This window comes from Macaca mulatta, chromosome 20 (assembly GCF_049350105.2).
Source record: "Macaca mulatta isolate MMU2019108-1 chromosome 20, T2T-MMU8v2.0, whole genome shotgun sequence".
NCBI lineage: Eukaryota > Metazoa > Chordata > Mammalia > Primates > Cercopithecidae > Macaca > Macaca mulatta.
In genome coordinates, this window is record NC_133425.1 from 27,856,376 (window position 1) to 27,874,252 (window position 17,877).

General features: G+C 52.1%; 1 protein-coding gene and 4 long non-coding RNA genes across 8 annotated transcripts in view; 4 read left to right on the forward strand and 1 right to left on the reverse strand.

The window, feature by feature from the left end:
• Positions 1-17,877, forward strand: part of SBK1 (SH3 domain binding kinase 1) — a 71,504-nt gene that overhangs the window by 45,574 nt on the left and 8,053 nt on the right. The gene's annotated exons all lie outside the window — the stretch shown is intronic.
• The window catches only part of LOC144337989 (uncharacterized), a 41,889-nt gene that overhangs the window by 22,913 nt on the left and 1,099 nt on the right, over positions 1-17,877 (forward strand). The gene's annotated exons all lie outside the window — the stretch shown is intronic.
• LOC144337963 (uncharacterized) lies at positions 357-7,534 on the forward strand. Its single transcript, XR_013411669.1, has 2 exons — positions 357-626; positions 5,278-7,534. It is a non-coding gene; the product is annotated as an uncharacterized LOC144337963 (long non-coding RNA).
• On the reverse strand, positions 6,888-16,998 carry LOC144337979 (uncharacterized). Its single transcript, XR_013411685.1, has 2 exons — positions 16,699-16,998; positions 6,888-7,270 (listed from the first exon to the last, which is right to left on the reverse strand). It is a non-coding gene; the product is annotated as an uncharacterized LOC144337979 (long non-coding RNA).
• LOC144337976 (uncharacterized) lies at positions 9,790-12,924 on the forward strand. The gene is made up of 2 exons (XR_013411682.1): positions 9,790-10,038; positions 12,331-12,924. It is a non-coding gene; the product is annotated as an uncharacterized LOC144337976 (long non-coding RNA).

Genomic DNA, 17,877 nt, shown 5'->3' on the forward strand with positions numbered 1-17,877 from the left:
TCTTCTCACCTGTGCTCTCATCTCCTGCCCTTCACTCCCTTATCCCTGTGCACATAGCAGGTCCCACCTCTAGGCCTCCACACAGTGCCCTCTGCCAGGAGAGCCCGCCCACCACAGTGCCCGTGTGTGTGCAGCCTTCTCCATGGGCTGGCCTCCCACCCACAATTCCCTTGTCTCTTTCCCTCCTCTGCTGTTCCTTGAGGACTTCTCACTGCCTGACACACATCTGCTCATCTTTGTCATTGTGTGCCTCCAAACTAGAATATGAGCTCTTTGAGGGCAGGACAGTTTGTTTGGTTCACGAATGTATTTCAGACCCAAAAATAGTACCAAGCACATAGTAGGTGCTCAACAAATACTTTTTTTTTTTTTTTTTTTTTTGAGACGGAGTCTTGCTCTGTCGCCCAGACTGGAGTGCAGTGGCCGGATCTCAGCTCACTGCAAGCTCCGCCTCCTGGGTTTATGCCATTCTCCTGCCTCAGCCTCCCGAGTAGCTGGGACTACAGGCGCCCGCCACCTCGCCCGGCTAGTTTTTTGTATTTTTTAGTAGAGACGGGGTTTCACCGTGTTAGCCAAGATGGTCTTGATCTCCTGACCTCGTGATCCGCCCGTCTCGGCCTCCCAAAGTGCTGGGATTACAGGCTTGAGCCACCGCGCCCAGCCAACAAATACTTATTGAATATTTTGGAGCCAGATAGATAATCTCTACGTGACTTCTTAGCTGTGTGACACAGGACACATCACTTAAGCTTCCTATCTTTTTCTTTCTTTTTTTTTTTTTTTTTTTTTTTTTTTGAGATGGGATCTCACTCTGTTACCCAGGCTGGAGTGCAGTGGTGCCATCACAGCTCATGGCACTTTTGACCTTCCAGGCTCAAGTGATCCTCCCACTTCAGCCTCTCGACTAGCTAGGACCACAGGCTCATGCCACCATGCTCGGCTCATTTTTTAAAAATTTTGTATAGAAATGGGGTCTTGCTATGTTGCCCAGGCTCATCTTGAATTCCTAAGCTCAAGCCATCTGCCTGCATTAGCCTCCCAAAGTGCTTGGCTTGCAGGTGTGAGCCACTGTGCCCAGCCAAGCTTCTATCTCAGAGTCTCAGTTTCCTGAGCTGTAAAGGACGTAAGGGGAATAATAATAGCTTCTCCTGAAATTGTCGTGAGGTTGAAATGAGTCAATATATATACAGTGCTTATACTTTCAGTGGCTCATAAATGTTGGCTATTACTAATAATACCCTAACCCGCACTGTTATTTTATTATTTTGCTTTACTGAGGATGGGGAAATGGGGCCATGGAGACAGTAAGTGGCAGATCCAAAGCTTCCAGGCTAGCAGTGGCGGTGAAAGCCTGAACCTGAACCACAGGCACCTAGGCTGGGCTGTCTTCGGTCCATCCCAGTGTAGGAGCTCAGAGAGGCGAAGGAGGTGAGGGCTGCAGCTGGAGAAGGGCCCATCTCTTCTGGGGCCTTTGCTCACCCAGCCATCTCACCAGAGACCACCACTTGCCCACTGGTAGACATTCAACTCAGTCCCCTTGCCTGTCAGCCAGTGGTGGGCACCCACAGTGCCCAGCATCCTCCATCCTGTTAATACCCCTGAGTGCTGGGCCCCCTGCCTCACCCAGGCAGCCAGGCTGGGAAGACCTCCCCAGCTCATCCCACACCCCCAGGGGCTGCCCCAGGCCCCGCACCCTCCAGTAGCCAGAAGGATAGGACCCAGGGCGCCTGCCTCCCACAGTGCCTCACTGGGGAGAGCAGGAGAGGCTAGAGAGCCTGTTCCAGCTCTGGGCACCAGCTGCAGGAAGGCAGCGTCACAAGCTATTAATAGCCACCAAAGATGTGCCCCAAGAAGGGGCGGACTGTGCACCAGCTGGGAGGGGAGGCTGAGGCAGAGGCCGGAGCCGAACAGGAGTTCACAGCCCTGGGAACCCCAGGCTGCCCCTGGTGGGGAGGGCAGTGAGGAAGAATGTCCAAATGTCTGCAGCTTGATCTCGGGAAAGTCTGAACTCTGCCTCCCAGGCTCCCCATGTGGGAAGTGGAGGAGCAGGGTCAGTTGATCCACACAGTGCCTTCTGGCTCCAGTGGATTCAGCGGTGAGATTCAGCAGAGCCAAATGGCCTCCATCTACAGAACAGAAAACGAAGGCACAGTGAGTGGAAGGCCTTCCCCAGGCTCACCTGCAGAATCAGTGACAGATCCAAGGTCCAGGCCCCTCTGACTAGCAACTTCTTACTGACACCCACTTTGTGCCCCATCCTGTTAAATGAGCATTCCCAGCCCCATTTTACTGATGGGCAAACTGAGGCTTAGGCAGGTGGCACAAACTGCCCAAGGTCACACAGCTAAGAAGGGATGGAGCCAGGATTTATACCCCGAAGGAAAGACAAGGAGGGGATTTGAGAATATTCTCCTCCTTCTCCTTGTGAGCCAAAATAGAATGCTTGCTGGCATCTGTATTTGTGTTGAGGACCAAGGGGAGGAAGAGGCCTTATCTAGAGGCTTGTAGGCTCCCGGGAGCCCTATCCCTGCTGTTGTGTGTAGAAGTATGCATGTGCTACATGGGACATTTTTCAGGGGAGAAGGTCCTGAGCCTCATGGTGCTCCATGAAGGCAGAACTACCAGCTTAGCTCATTTCACCCACTGGATAACTGGAGAGAAGGAGGGGCTGGCCAGGGCTCCCTGGGACCAACAGCAGAGGCCGAAATTTTTCCAAGCACCTCACTAGCCTGGCTTGGTGCCCCCCACCCTCTGGCAGTGAATAGAAGAGTCCACAAGTGAACAGATTTCTGCACTGGAGTAAACAAAGGCGAAGGTCGGGGACATCCTTCAGGGAAGGTGTTATAAGGCAGAGAGCCAGGCTGGTACACCCACCTCAGGACACAGAGGGAGGCCTCCACTTTGGGTAGGGTGTGAAGGGGGCTCCCAGATTCCTCCCCCTCTTCCTGAGCACAGACTGGCCTGCTGTGGGAATTCAGGGGGCAGTTGTTCTCTAGCCCTTCTCTGGGGGTGCCAGGCAGGTAGGCAGGCAGGTGCAACCCCTCCCTGGCACTTTCCTCTGGCACTGTCTGATCTCCTGGTTCTTTTTACTCCCCAGACCCAACTGGATTGTACCTGGTAGGAATTTTCATGCCTACCCTACCCCTTTTCACCTAGTTCCTGCCATTCTCCTCAGAGGTTCATTCATTCATTCAACAAATATTTACTAAGTGCCTTCTATACTCCAGGCACATGTTAGCAGCAGGAGGATACAGCAGTGAACAAGACCAGACAGTAAAATCCCTGCCCTCCAGCTGCTTAAGTTCTAGTGAGGAAAAGAGACAGTCATAATAGATGTCAGAAGTTGGTACATTATATAATACATGAGAAAGTGATACATCCTACCAGGAAAAAAATAGAGCAGGGGATGGGGGGTCGGGAGTGCAGTAGGGTAACCCTGGTTGAGAAGGTGTCATTTGAACAGAACTTGCAGGAAATGAGCCGTGCTGTGGATATCTAGGGGAAGATCTGTCCAGGCAGAGGGACTTGCCCCCAGATAGGGGGCTGGCATGTTCAGGGAACAGTAGGGGGACCAGCGTATTGAGCAGAGGGAGGGAGAAGATGAGGAAGAGATAGGCCAAAGAGTAAATGGAGGGCCATGGTAAGGGCTTTGGAACACAATGAGAGCCAGTAGAGGCTGCTGAGCCTGGGAGTAAGGGGATGCTCCCTGGCAGCTGTGTTGAGAGGGCTTAGAGGCAGGGACCAGTTAGTAGGTTGCTGTGGTAGCTGAGAAGTGACTGATGATGGCTCAGAGAGGTGGGAGTGAGTGGAGAGTGACCAGGTTGGGTGCTGAGGTGGCTAAGCACCTTGCTAATGTCTAGTGTTGATTCTAGAGTTATTTTATGCAAATACAAATGAGAAACCTGTTCTTCTCACCATTTCTTTTTTTTTTTTTTTTTTTTTTTTTTTTTTTTTTTTTTTTGAGACAAGTTCTTGCTCTGTTACCCGGACTGGAGTGCAGTGGTGCAATCATAGCTCACTGCAGCCTCGAATTCCTGGGTTCGAGAAATCCTCCCATTCAGTCTCCTGAGTAGCTGGAACTACAGGCACATGCCACCACTCCTGCCTGCTTTTCAAAAAAAGTTTTGTAGAGATGGGATTTCACCATGTTGCCCAGGCTGGTCTCAAACTCCTGGGCTCAAGTGATCCTCCCTTGTTGGCCTCCTAAAGTGCTGGGATTATAGGCATGAGCTACCACACCCACGATTTTCCCCCATTGCAAGGTAGCATATTAACTACCTGGGACTGTCTGGCCATGTCCCAAAGTGACACCGAGGCCCAGAGAGGGTGAGGGAGCTACTGACAGCTGCTGTGTTTCACCAAGAAGCAGCCCCTTCCTACTTGGCTGGGAGAGGTTCAGTGCCACAGCTCTGTGGGATGGGATGAGGGGTGTTGGGCACTCTCCAGAAATTCCAAACACACTCACCCTTTAACCTAGCAAGCCTGTTTCTAGACTTTATCATACGGATTCACCTCACGTGGCAAAATGACTTCTGTACAAGGCTACTGATTGTTTATAGTAATAGCAAAAGATTAGTCACGACCCAAGTGTCTGTCATTCAGAGTTTGGTTAAATGAATGGCAGTACATCCGTATATGCCTTTCAAGCCCTGGGGGCCTTAGTTCCAGTTCTGCGGCAGTTCCTCCGTGCCTGGCTCCCTATCCTCCTGGAACCTTCCCCAGCCTCGCAGTTAATGCTGGACAGGCCTGGGTGCTGTCCACGCCTGCGGTGCTGAAGACAGTGGAGCTGGAGAGAGGCAGGTGCTGCGAACCAGAGACTGAGAATAGAGAAGGGGAGACAGAGCAGGGGGACGTTCAGGGTTCAGTCTCTGGCTCTGACACTGAGGAGCTGAGTGACGTTGGGCAAGTTGCTTAACCCCTCTGATCCTCAGTGTCCTTATCTGTGAAATGGGGCTGCCATGAAGATTGATTGACAGCAGCAATGTAAAGCCTCAGCACACTGATAAAATAAATGGTAATTTTTTTTTTCTTGAGAGGGAGTCTCACTATGTTACCCAGGCTGGGGTGCAGTGGCACCATCCCGGCTCACTACAATCTCCACCTCCCGGGTTCAAGTGATTCTCCCACCTCAGCCTCCCGAGTACCTGGGATTATAGCCACGCACCACCACACCCAGCTAATGTTTGTACTTTTGGTAGAGATGAGTTTTCACCATGCTGGCCAGGCTGGTCTGTAACTCCTGACCTCAAGTGATCCACCCGCCTTGGCCTCCCAAAGTGCTGGGATTTCAGGTGTGAGCCACCACATCCAGCCAATAAATGGTAATTTTTACTCTGTCATTTCAGAGACAGTGAAGCATAGTGATTAAGCTTTTGGACACTGGAGTGATGGTTCCTGGATTTGAATCTTGGCTCTGCCACCTATTGGATGTATGATCTTGAACAAGTGACATGACCACTCTGTGCCTCAGTTTCCACATCTGTCTATCGGGGTTAATAATAGTCTCTGTGTCATAGGACATTGTGGGGATTAGGTGAGTTCATTTACATGAGGCACTTGGCACATGACAGGGGTTCCGTGAGTGTCAGCTATTTATCATCACTTTCCTCCCTGTTGGCATCATCAACCTATTCTAGCACCCCCAGCCTCTCTGTTCACAGCGGCCGCTGTTACTCACAGCCACCCCCATCTGTACTGCACTGTGCTGGGGCTGGGGCTGGGGCTGCTGGAGGGAGACAGCACCTTGCCCTGCGATGCCCTGGCTTCTAGCCCAGCCCTGCCCACTGACTTCCTATGTAACTTTCGGCAAATCGCTGTTCCCCTCTGGCCATCAGTCTCTGTGCCTGTGAAATGGAACTGATGATACTTTGTGCAGGCCCTTGGGAAAATAGCTATGTGCCTACAGGGTCACATTCAGGAAAGCCAAGATATAAAAAGTTACAATTTCCCAAACACGTAGAGAATTATTCACCCAGCATTTGTCACACCCTGGCTAAGTGCTGGGAATAGTGAGATGATGAAGGCATAGGGCTTGCTTTCAAGGAGCTCTTGGGTTTCTTGCTGGGTTGTTAATCCCCTTCAAGGCCTATTCAGGCGCCACCTCCTGATTTAGGAAGCCACCCTGATCCTCATTGCCAGGGCTCTGCTTGGACATATTGGAGCCCTGACCATTGCCCTGGCCTCATGGTTATGTGTGTCCATATTTTACCTGCCTCTCTGATTTGTGGGCTCATTCCCACTTGTCTGTTGCATTGCTCTAACATAGGCACCCCATGCCAACACCCCGCACAGTGCCTGAGCCCGAATAGCTTGCAAGTTACATAAACTCAACTCAAACTAGCTGAATTAAGCCAAGAAGGAAGTATATTGATTCATGAAACAAATGTTCAAGAGTATAATTGGCTTTAGGCATGCTTGGCCCCAGAACTCAAAGTCATCGGAAATCTCTCCACCTTTCTCTCCTCTCTGCTTATATCTTCGTTGCTTTATTCTCAAGTGGGCTCTCCCCTTCCCCCATGATGGAAAAGCCAACCCACAGAAGCGGCACAGCTGTGTCCTGCAGCTTTGCAGCCCAGGGTGAGAGGGTCCCTCTTTCCTGATGGCTGCACCAACAGTCCTAGGGCTAGATCTCGGTGGGTCACCTTTGGTCACTTGTTCATCTCTGAACAAGTCACAGTGACCTGGCAGATGGGATCGATCTGCTGATTGGCCAGGCCCTCCCTGCAAAAGCATGCAGGAGACATCCCTTCTAAACTTCAAGGGCAGAGAGAGGGCCATTACTGCAAGGAAGGGAAACTGATGTGGAACAGAAAACACCACATGCCCATTCAAGAATCCACTGAAAATATGTAAGCAAGGCAAAGATTGGGTCAAATCTGGTTTTAAGACAGTTTATCTGACTGTGTATATAAGAAAGATCAGGGCTGGGCACGGTAGCTCACGCCTGTAATCCCAGCACTTTGGGAGGCTGAGGGGGGTAGATCACTTGAGGTCAGGAGTTCAAGACCAGCCTGGCCAACATGGTGAAACATGTTGAAACATGGTCTCTGCTAAAATACAAAAATTAGCCAGGCATGGTGGCAGGCACCTGTAATCTCAGCTACTCGGGAGGCTGAGGCAGGAGAATCGCTTGAACCCAGGAGGCAGAGGTTGCAGTAAACCAAGATTGCACCACTGCACTCCAGCCTGGACAACAGAGCAAGACTCTAAAAAAAAAAAGAGAGAGAGAGAGAAAGAGAGAGAGATCGGGGCCAGGTGCGGTAGCTCACGCCTGTAATCCCAGCACTTTGGGAGACCGAGGCAGGCGGAAGTTTGAGACCAGCCTGACCAACATGGTGAAACCCTGTCTCTACTAAAAATACAAAATTAGCCAGGTATGGTAGCACACACCTGTAATCCCAGCTACTTGGGAAGCTGAGACACAAGAAGCACTTGAACCTGGGAGGTGGAGGTTGCAGTGAGCTGAGATGCGGCATTGCACTCCAGCCTGGGCGACAAGAGCGAAACTCCATCTCCAAAAAAAGAAAGAAAGAAAGATCTGGCGGGGAGAAACCTAGAGGCAGGTGAGGGGTCATATGGAGGTGCAGAGTGGGCTCGGTTCTGCAGGCTAAGGGAATTCAGCTCTGGCCCCCTTGCCTTACAGAGAAGCAAAGTGAAGCAGGTGAGAGAGGTCAGAGGTGCTCAGGGCCTGAAGTTCCACCATATGGCTGCTTTCTTCACAGGGGCTTTTAATAGTAACACTAACCTAGAAGTGAGGTGACCCACCCAAGAACAGTCCTCCTGTCCATGCCTTCCTTCCAGGCCAGCATCTTGTTAAGGATACCCTTGGAGTCTGTCCATGCTAGGGGTACAGCACAAGTCCAGCGGCCTGAGGGAGAGGACCTGGGCGCAGGGACAGAGAATCTCTTGGGAACCCAGTGTGAGAGTCAGAAAGGCCTGTGTGGCATCGCTTGGTGCAATCTCGACCCCCAACGGAGTCCCCAGCAGATGAGCATCCAGCCTCGCTTCTCCATTCCCAGTGAGCAGAGCGCACTTCCTTCCTGCGTCTTCTTACTATGAGTCGATTTCTGCCTGGGTCAGCCTTCGGAGCCTTGCAAAACACAGTGTATGTGAGCATGGGATCTGAAGCCCAAAAGCCTGAGTTCAAATCCCAGCACTGCTAATCATGAGCTCTTAGGCAAGTTACTCAGCCCATCCGCACCTCAGTATAACAGAATACCCCAGACAGGGCAATTCATAATGAATGGAAATTTATTTCTTACGGCTCTGGAGGCTGGGAAGTCCAAGATCAAGGCACCAGCATCTGGTGAGGGCCTCCGTGCCACATCATCCCACAGCAAAAGAGCAAGAAAGAGAGAGAGGAAGGGAGGGATCAACCAAAAGGAGGCCAGACATCCGTTTATGGGGAACCCACTCCTGCCATAACAGCATTAATTCATTAATAAGGACAGAGCCCTCATGGTCTAATCACCTCTGAAAGCACCCACCTCAAGCTAGCGCAGTGGCTCATGTCTGTAATCCCAGCACTTTGGGAGGCTGAGGCAGGCAGATCATGAGGTCAGCAGTTCGAGACCAACCTGGCCAACATGGTGAAAACCCATCTCTACTAAAAATACAAAAATTAGCCGGGCATGGTGGCTCATGCCTATAGTCCCAGCTACTCAGGAGGCTGAGGCAGGAGAATCGCTTGAACCCGGGAGATGGAGGTTGCAGTGAGCCGAGATCATGCCACTGCACTCCAACCTGGACAATAGATGAGACTCAAGAAAGAAAGAAAGAAAGAAGGAAAGATGGAAGGAAGGAAGGAAGGAAATAATTTTTTTTTTTTTTTTTTTTTGAAACGGAGTCTCGCTCTATCGCCCAGGCTGGAGTGCAATGGCCGGATCTCAGCTCACTACAAGCTCCGCCTCCCGGGTTTACGCCATTCTCCTGCCTCAGCCTCCCGAGTAGCTGGGACTACAGGCGCTCGCCACCTCGCCCAGCTAGTTTTTTGCATTTTTTAGTAGAGAGGGGGTTTCACCGTGTTAGCCAGGATGGTCTCAATCTCCTGACCTCGTGATCCGCCCGTCTTGGCCTCCCAAAGTGCTGGGATTACAGGCTTGAGCCACCGCGCCTGGCCCGGAAATAAATTTCAAGATGAGTTTTGGAGGGGACATTCAAACCATAATAGTATCTCTTCCTGTAAAATGGGGATAGTGATGGTAGCATCCACCTCCCAGGGTTGCTGGGCTTATTATGTAGTAGATTTAATCCACAGTGGTTAGCACAGTGCCCGGCATATAGTAAATGCTCAACAAATATTTACCAGCATAATTATTCTCCCACAGAGCAGGATAGGAACAGGCCCTCCTCTCTTTACAGGCTAGTCACTCTCCACCCACTTCTGTAACTGGTTCCTTGTCACTCGGTGCCCAGTGTTGTCACCATCCTGGTTAACCTCCTCTGGCCACATTCCAGGCAGCTGAACACGCTAAGGTTCAAATCTAAACTCTCTGGTTTGTTTGTTTTGAGACAGAGTCTCGCTCTGTCACCCAAGCTGGAGTGCAGTGGCACCATCTCGGCTCACTGCAACTTCCGCCTCCCAAGTTCAAGCGATTCTCCTGTCTCAGCCCTCTTAAGTATCTGGGATTACAGGCGCCCACCACCACGCCTGGCTAATTTTTGTATTTTTAGTAGAGACGGGGTTTCACCATGTTGTCCAGGCTGGTCTCAAACTCCTGACCTGAAGTGATCTGCCTGCCTCAGCTTCCCAAAGTGCTGGGATTACAGGTATGAGCCACCATGCCTGGCCCTTTTTTTTTTTTTTTTTTTTCCAAGACAAGGTCTCACTCTGTTGAGACCTCCCAGGCTTAAGTGATCCTTTCACCTCAGCCTCCCAAGTATCTGGGACTACAGGTGTGTGCCACCATACCCAGCTAATTTTTTTGTTTCTTTGTAGATAGAGATGGAGGTCTTGCTATGTTACCCAGATGGTCTTGAACTCCTAGGTTCAAGCAATCCAGCTGCCTTGGCCTCCCAATCCAACTGCTGGGATTATAGGCACAAGCTATCATGCCTGGCATCTTTGGGGTGTGTGTGTGTGTGTGTGTATGTGTGTGTGTGTTTTGTTTTGTTTTTAATTGATAGAGATGGGGTCCTCACTCTGTTGTCCAGGCTGGAATACAGTGGTGTGATCATGTCTCACTGCAGCCTCGAACTCCTAACCTCAAGCAATCCTCCCACCTTGGCCTCCCAAAGTGGTGGGACTACAGGTTCCATCACTCGCAGCCCCAGATCTGAGCTCTTCTGCTTACTTGCTGCATAACCCTTGAACTGGGGTAGTGCCAGCTGCTGTAACAAACAAGCCCCCAGACCCCAGCAGCCGAACATGATCGAGGTTTCCCAGTGACTCCCACAACAATGCAGATGGGCAATCCTCCACAGCAGGAGGCTTTCACACAGTGACCTGGAGACCCAGGTGCCTCCTGTCTTGCAGCTCCACCATCTTCTGGGGTTTTAGAGTCCTCTGCATCAAACCACTGTGGAAGAAGAGAGCACAGATAAACCTTCCCTGAGCCTTTGAAGCCCCAGGCTTACAGCGACACACATACCACTTCTGTGCACACTCCTGTGGCGAGCCAGTCACATGGCCGGCCTGGATGCAAGGGAGGCCGAGAAACGTGGTTCCCTGCTGGATGGCCACTCTCCAGCCCGACTTTGTAGTATAGGAAAGGACACACGCATTGCTGAGGGACAGTTGACTGTCTGTGTCATAACTATGGGCAAATCATCCACCTCTTGGGCCTCTTTTGTTGTCTGTTAAATCGAAGGCATCACTCGGTTGTGGTGACAACTGCACAGCCCTGTGCGTTTACTCAAACCATTCAATTGTTCACTCCATGGGCAAGTTAGGTGGTATATAAGTTATACCTCAATTAAGCTGTTTTTTCAAAATAAGAATTCAGGCTGGACGTGGTGGTGCACACCTGTGGTGCTAGCTACTCGGGAGGCTGACGCAGGAGGATCATTTGAACCCGGGGGTTCAAGACCAGCCTCGACAAAATGGGGAAACCTCACCTCAAGCAAATGCAAATGCTTTAAAAAATAAAATAATAGAAAGCACTCCCCCCTTCTCAGGGGTTTTACGAGGACTCAGTGAATGAAATTTTTCCCAGTTGGCCACACCATGTAGGTCTGTGTGTACATGTGTTTCTGTGTGTGTGTGCATGTGTGCATGCGTGTCTGTGTGGATGCTTGTGCGTCTGTGTGTGTGTGTTGGGGGGGAGAGCAACAAGGACTCCAAAGTAGGCCTGAGCCAGACGATGAGTTGGGTGTCGTTTCATAAGGTGGTGCCAGCACTTGCCGACCGCCAGCAGGAAGTGGTGGGCGGTTCAGTCTTGCTTCTTGCTTGGGAAACCCTCCCCCACCACGGTGGCCCTCCCAGCATGTGGCAAAGCCATGACTACTGCCATGAAGTCGGGGGAGACCCCCACCCACCCTGGGCAACACAGATGGCAGATGGAGGCCTCCCTTGGGGCCAGTGAGGACACACCCTTGAGGCGTGAGATGTGCGCACCCTTCCTCCACCCTCTTGAGTGTGGGTGGATGCGGCGCTGACTGCCTGGCATGAACAGAGGTCAGAGAGGCCTCCGCTGCCTGGTGCTGGCAAGTTCACAGCCATCACATCCACAGCTGCTCCTGCAAGTGGAGGCAGGGATGACCAATGACGAAATACTTTGAGGGTTGAGTTCCCACTGAGACTCAGCCCTCTTCTGGGCCTCAGTTTCCCCACCTGGCTGTGGAAATCTGGCTGCGATGTTCCCAACATCCTGCCTTGGGAAAGCACCGGAGTGAAAGGTACCAGCTTTGGAACAAATACCAATGCTAGCTGTGTGACCTTGGGCAAGTTATCTAGTCTCTGTGCCTGTTTCCTCATCTCAAAAGCCGGTGCCGCAGCTCACATCTGTAATCCCAGCACTTTGAGAGGCCAAGGCGGGAGGATTGCTTGAGGCCAAGAATTGGAGACCAGCCAGGGCAGCATAGCGAGACCCTGTCTCTATTTTTTTTTTTTTTTTTTCCTGAGATGGAGCCTCGCTCTGTCGCCCAGACTGGAATGCAGTGGCGCGATCTCCACTCACTGCAAGCTCCGCCGCCTCCCGAGTTCACGCCATTCTCCTGCCTCAGCCTCCTGAGAAGCTGGGACTACAGGCACCCGCCACCACACTTGGCTAATTTTTTTTTTTTTTTTGTATTTTTAGTAGAGATGGAGTTTCGCCGTGTTTGCCAGGATGGTCTCGATCTCCTGACCTCATGATCCGCCTGCCTCGGCCTCCCAAAGTGCTGGGATTACAGGCGTGAGCCACCGCGCCCAGCCTTTTTTTTTTTTTTTTTAAGTGGAGCTAACAATAATGCCTACCTCATATTTGTGAGGATTAAGTGCATTAGTCCTGAGAACGGCCAGGCAGGTGGTAAGTCCTGTGTGAATGTTGGTGCCATTATTATTGTTGTTGTTATTTTATTTCTTCATTGTAGGGATGAGAAAACAAAGGCCCAGAGCAGTGGTGTGACTTGCTCAAGGTCACCCAGCAAAAAAGTGGCGCACATTAGGATCAAGGCCAAGTCTCAAGGTCCATTGCTCCCCCTGTGCCTCTGAAGCCACGTGCGTTGGAACTGGGTCAGAGGCAGCACGTACCTGGCGGATGACGCAGAGGCAGGGATGGGCTCGTGGATTAATTCCTTGTCTCCTGCTGACACCTTGCGGAGAAAAGGCCTGAAGGGAGAGGGAAGTGTAGAAGGAAAAGGAGGAGGGAGGGGACGGTAGGGGGACCCCCAAAGCTGAGCCCTATGACCCAGGAAAGGGATGCAGGAGAGGGGTGAACCCGATCCAGCCCCTGCCCCTGGGGAGCTCTTGGATTGTTGGTGGAGCAGACGGGGACACAGCTGAGGTATTCAACAGGGGCCCTGAGAGAGGAACAGGCAGCCCCTGTGAATCTTGCGGTTCAGCAGAGGCAGGAGTCAGCACGTGTGAGGGCAGCGGGGAAGTTTTCCTGGAGGAGTGAGACCTGGGGATGAGGAGGCACGGCAGGGACGTGGAACAGGCAGGCGAGACTGTTCAGGAATCAAGAAGATAGGATAGAGGACACTAAAGCCTTAGAGAGGCCAGGGGCGGTGGCTTGGCAGGAGCGTCGCTTGAGGCTAGGAGTTTAAAAGCAGCCTGGGCAACATAGCAAGACCCCATCTAAACACAAAAAATAAAAAATTAGCTGTGCACCATGACGCACACCTGCAGTCCTAGCTACTCACAAGGCTGAGCTGGGAGAACTCCTTGAGCCCAGGAGTTCAAGGCTACAGTGAGCCATGATCTGCACTCTAGCCTGGGCAACAGAGCAAGATCCTGTTTCAAAAAAAAAATTAAAGTAAATAAGTTCATTAAATAAAGCCATAGAGAGTCAGTGTGGGGTAGTGGTCAGAGCATGGGCTGAACCTGACAGTGGGGGGCACACGTGGGGCCCAAACTGAGCCCACTGGTCTGTGTTCCTGATCCAGCCCAGCCCTTCCCAGGGCAACTCTGAGGCAGACACCCCAGAGGGCAGAGATGAGCCAAGCATCCCGTCCCTGGGTGTGGGAGGGAAGGAGAGCTTGTAGCCACTGGTGGCCACCAATTAAGCTCCCAGGGGACACAGAACAGCCTGAGGTAGCCTTGCAGGGCCAAAGCCCAAGGCGGGAGGATTGCACACGTGTGGACGCGTGTGCTGTACGCACGTGGACCGCCCACCTCAGCAGCCCTTGGGGACTCCACAAGCATCAGGAAAAGTAGGTCAGGGGAGCAGCCCAGCGTCTCCCTGGTGGGCGTGGGGAGGAGTTTGAGGCAAAGAGGGCTGCGTGCTCATCAGAGCCCCTGGGGGACAGGCCCGCAGTCCACACAGAAAGGGCCCAAGGACGCGCTGGCCCCAGGGAGGCCTGCACAGAAGCAGCCTTGCCTCACCCTGCTGGTGTTGCAGCGGTCGCCTCAGTTTTCTAACTCGGAAGCCTCATCACCCAGGTGGTGGGTGGACATTTCACAGGGGTTGGAAGAGGAGATTTTTTCCAAGCCTGAGACCAGGGAAAGACAATCACGCGGAGATGTCACCCCATGTAAGCCCAGTTGGTGGCTGTGGGAAAGACCCAGTGCTGTCCAGCCCAGAGCTGGGACGGCGTGGAGACATGGTGGCAAGTGGCATGTCTGCGTTTGGGTGAGCACGCTAGGGTAGAGAAGAAGGGCATGCGGGACTGGGTTCTCCGGGCCTGGCACCGTTCCTACCTCTGGTGGAGGGGACTGTGGAATGGGCGAGGCCAGGGCACATGTTTAAGTGGAAATGAGCTAGGAAAGAAAAGACAGTTGCTAGATAGGAAGGTCCTGTTGGAACAGAGGTGAGGAGGCCGGGTACAGTGGCACAGGCTTGTAATCCCAGCACTTTAGGAGGCCAAGCCAGGAGGATTGCTTGAGCCCAAGAGTTCAAGATCAGCCTGGGCAACATAGTGAGACCCCATCTCTACAAAAAATAAAATGTGGGCCTGGCGCAGTGGCTCACACCTATAATCCCAGCACTTTGGGAGGCCAAGACGGGCTGATCACCTGAGGTCGGGAGTTCGAGACCAGCCTGACCAACATAGAGAAACCCCATCTCTACTAAAAATACAAAAATTAGCTGGGCGTGGTGGCGCATGCCTGTAATCGCAGCTACTCGAGCGGCTGAGGCAGGAGAATCGCTTGAACCCGGAAGGTGGAGGTTGCGGTGAGCCGAGATCGCGCCAGGCAACAAGAATAAAACTCTGTCTCGGCCGGGTGCGGTGGCTCACGCCTGTAATCCCAGCACTTTGGGAGGCTGAGGCGGGCGGATCACAAGGTCAGGAGATCAAGACCATCCTGGCTAACACGGTGAAACCCCGTCTCTACTAAAAATACAAAAAATTAGCCGGGTGTGGTGGCGGGCACCTGTGGTCCCAGCTACTCGGGAGGCTGAGGCAGGAGAATGGCGTTGGCCCGGGAGGCGGAGCTTGCAGTGAGCCGAGATCGCGCCACTGCACTCCAGCCTGGGCGACAGAGCAAGACTCCGTCTCAAAAAAAAAAAACAAAAAACAAAAAAACTCTGTCTCAAAATAAAATAAAATAAAATAAAATAAAATAAAATAAATATGAAAAACTTTATCTGGGCTTTGTGGCACATGCCTTTGGTCCCACTTACTCAAGAGGCTGAGGTGGGAGGATTGCTTGAACCCAGGAGCTGGAGGCTTCAGTGAGCCATGTGGGCACCACTGCACTCCAGCCTGGGCAACAGAGCGAGACCCTGTTTTTAAAAAATTAAATTAAAAAAACAATGGGAAGCTGGATGCGGTGGCTCACACCTGTAATCTCAACACTTTGGAGGATTGCTTGAGGTCAGGAGTTCAAGACCAGCCTGGGCAACATGTTGAAACCCCATCTCTACAAAAAAATACAAAAATTAGCCAGGTATGGTGGCGCACACCTTGCGGTCCCAGCTACTCAGGAGGCTGAGATGGGAAGATTGCCAGAGTCTGGGACGCAGAAGTTGCAGTGAACTGAGATCATGCCACTGCACTCCAGCCTGGGTGACAGAGCAAGACCCTGTCTTAAAAAAAAAATGCTGACAGGGAGATGAGCTGGTTCATGAATGGAGGGAGGCAGGAGGCTGGGGAGACAGGGATGGGAGCAGGCTGCAGGGCGGGGAGGGGAGGGCTCCTTCCTCGCCAGCCAGCTGAGAGGACGGTGCAGATGGAGCTCCGTTTGGGGCTGGGTGGGAGGCCAGGAAGTTCTCTCCTGATGTTCCTCCTCTCTGTGTGAAGTGGGAGGCTGGGTCGTGCCGAGAGTGAAGGGGAAGGCAGAGGAGGAGGAGGAGAGGCTTGGGGCCTGGAAGGGAGCTGCCGGGCCGGGCGAGGATGCAAGGCTCGTGGAGTGCTCACCCTCTCCCAGCCTCCAGCCATCCCTGCCCGCCCTTGCTCAGCCGGAGAGAAAGCCGGTGATGATGACGAGAACAACACAGTAACCCCGGGCACCTATGGAGCACTTACTGCATGCCACATGCCAGGGCTTCACGCCTATTAACTTATTTAACCCTCGCAAGAACGCATTGGGAGAAGGCACTGTTATTATTATTATTACTATTATTATTATAATATTTAGATAGGGTCTCACTCTGTCATCCCCGCTGGAGTGCAGTGATCATAGCTCACTGCAGCCTTGAATTCGCTTGGGTTCAAGCAATTCTCCTGCTTCAGCCTCCTGAGTAGCTGGGACCACAAGTGTGCACCACTAAACCCAGCTAACTTTTTTTTTTTTTTTTAATTTTTGTGGAGACAGAGTCTTGCTCAGGCCAGTCTCACACTCCTGGCCTCAAGCAATCCTCTCGCCTTGGCCTCCCAGAGTGCTGGGATCACAGATGTGAGGTACCTTGCCTGGCCCAATGCACTATTATTACATCCTTTGTATAGATGAGAAAACTGAGGCACAGAGAAAGGAAGTAACTTGTCCAAGGACGTTCAGCTAGCAAGTGACAGAGTTGGGACTCAGACCCAGGCTGTCTGGCTCTACATCTGTGCCTTCTCCCAGATGGAGCTGTGGTCGTTGTTCTTCAGGGTGCAGGGGTGCTTAGGGGCAGGCTAGGGACGCTGGAGTGACGTGTCTGGGATTACAGGGAGAAGGGGCTGGGTGCAGTGGCTCACGCCTGTAATCCCAGCACTTTGGGAGGCCGAGGCGGGTGGATCACCTGAGGTCAGGAGTTCGAGATCAGCCTGGCCAACATGGTGAAACCCCATCTCTAATAAACATGCAAAAATTAGCCAGGCATGGTGGCACACACCTGTAATCCCAGCTACTTGGGAGGCTAAGGTGGGAGAATCGCTTGAACCCAAGAGGCAGAGGTTGCAGTGAGCCAAGGTCATGCCACTGCACTCCAGCCCGGGCAACAAGAGAGAAACTCCGTCTCAAAAAAAAAAAAAAAAAGAAAGAAAGAAAGGAAAAAGAGGGAGAAGGGAGTGCAGGGAGGGAGGCTGCACTGGGAAGCAGGTGCTCGGGCTGGAAGCTGGTGGCAGCTTCTAAAGGAGACAGGCCTGGCCTCTCTTGCTGGTGCACACACAGACACATACTCATGTGTGCCTGCGCCTGGAAAAGGCTCGTTCGCCCTAGTCAACCCCTCTCCATTTACAGATGAGAAATGAACGCCCAGAGTGGTTGCCTGGAAGATAGGGGCAGAGAGGGATGGGGTTTTAGAAAGGGGCAAAAGGAAACTTTGGGGTAATGGATGTGTTCATGGTCTCGGCGGCAGGGATGTATACATATGTCAGAATCATCACACTGTACACTTCAAACGTATAGTTTTTTGAACACTAAATATACCTCAATAAAACCAGAAAAATGACATGAGATAAGGGGAAATAAAGAAATGAAGGCCACGGGCGGAGAGTTAGTTCACTGTCACCCACGTGACAAGTCAGGTCTCAGCCCAACGTGGTGGCTCACGCTGTAGTCCCAGCACTTTGGGAGGCTAAGGTGGAAGGATCGCTTGATCTCAGGAGTTTGAGACCAGCCTGGAAAAATAGCAAGACCCCATCTCTACAAAAAATTTAAACATTAGCCAGATGTGGTGGTGCATGCTTGCAGTCCCAGCTACTCAGGAGGCTGAGGCAGGAGGATCCCTTGAGCCCAAGAGTTCAAGGCTGTAGTGAGCTATGATCACCCTGCTGCACTCCAGCCTGGGCAACAGAGCAAGACCCTGTCTCAATACAAATACAATTTTTTTTTTCTTTTTTGAGACAGAGTCTTGTTCTGTCTCCCAGGGTGGAGTGCAGTGGCGCAATCTCTGCTCACTGCAGCCTCCGCCTCCAGGGTTCAAGCAGTTCTCC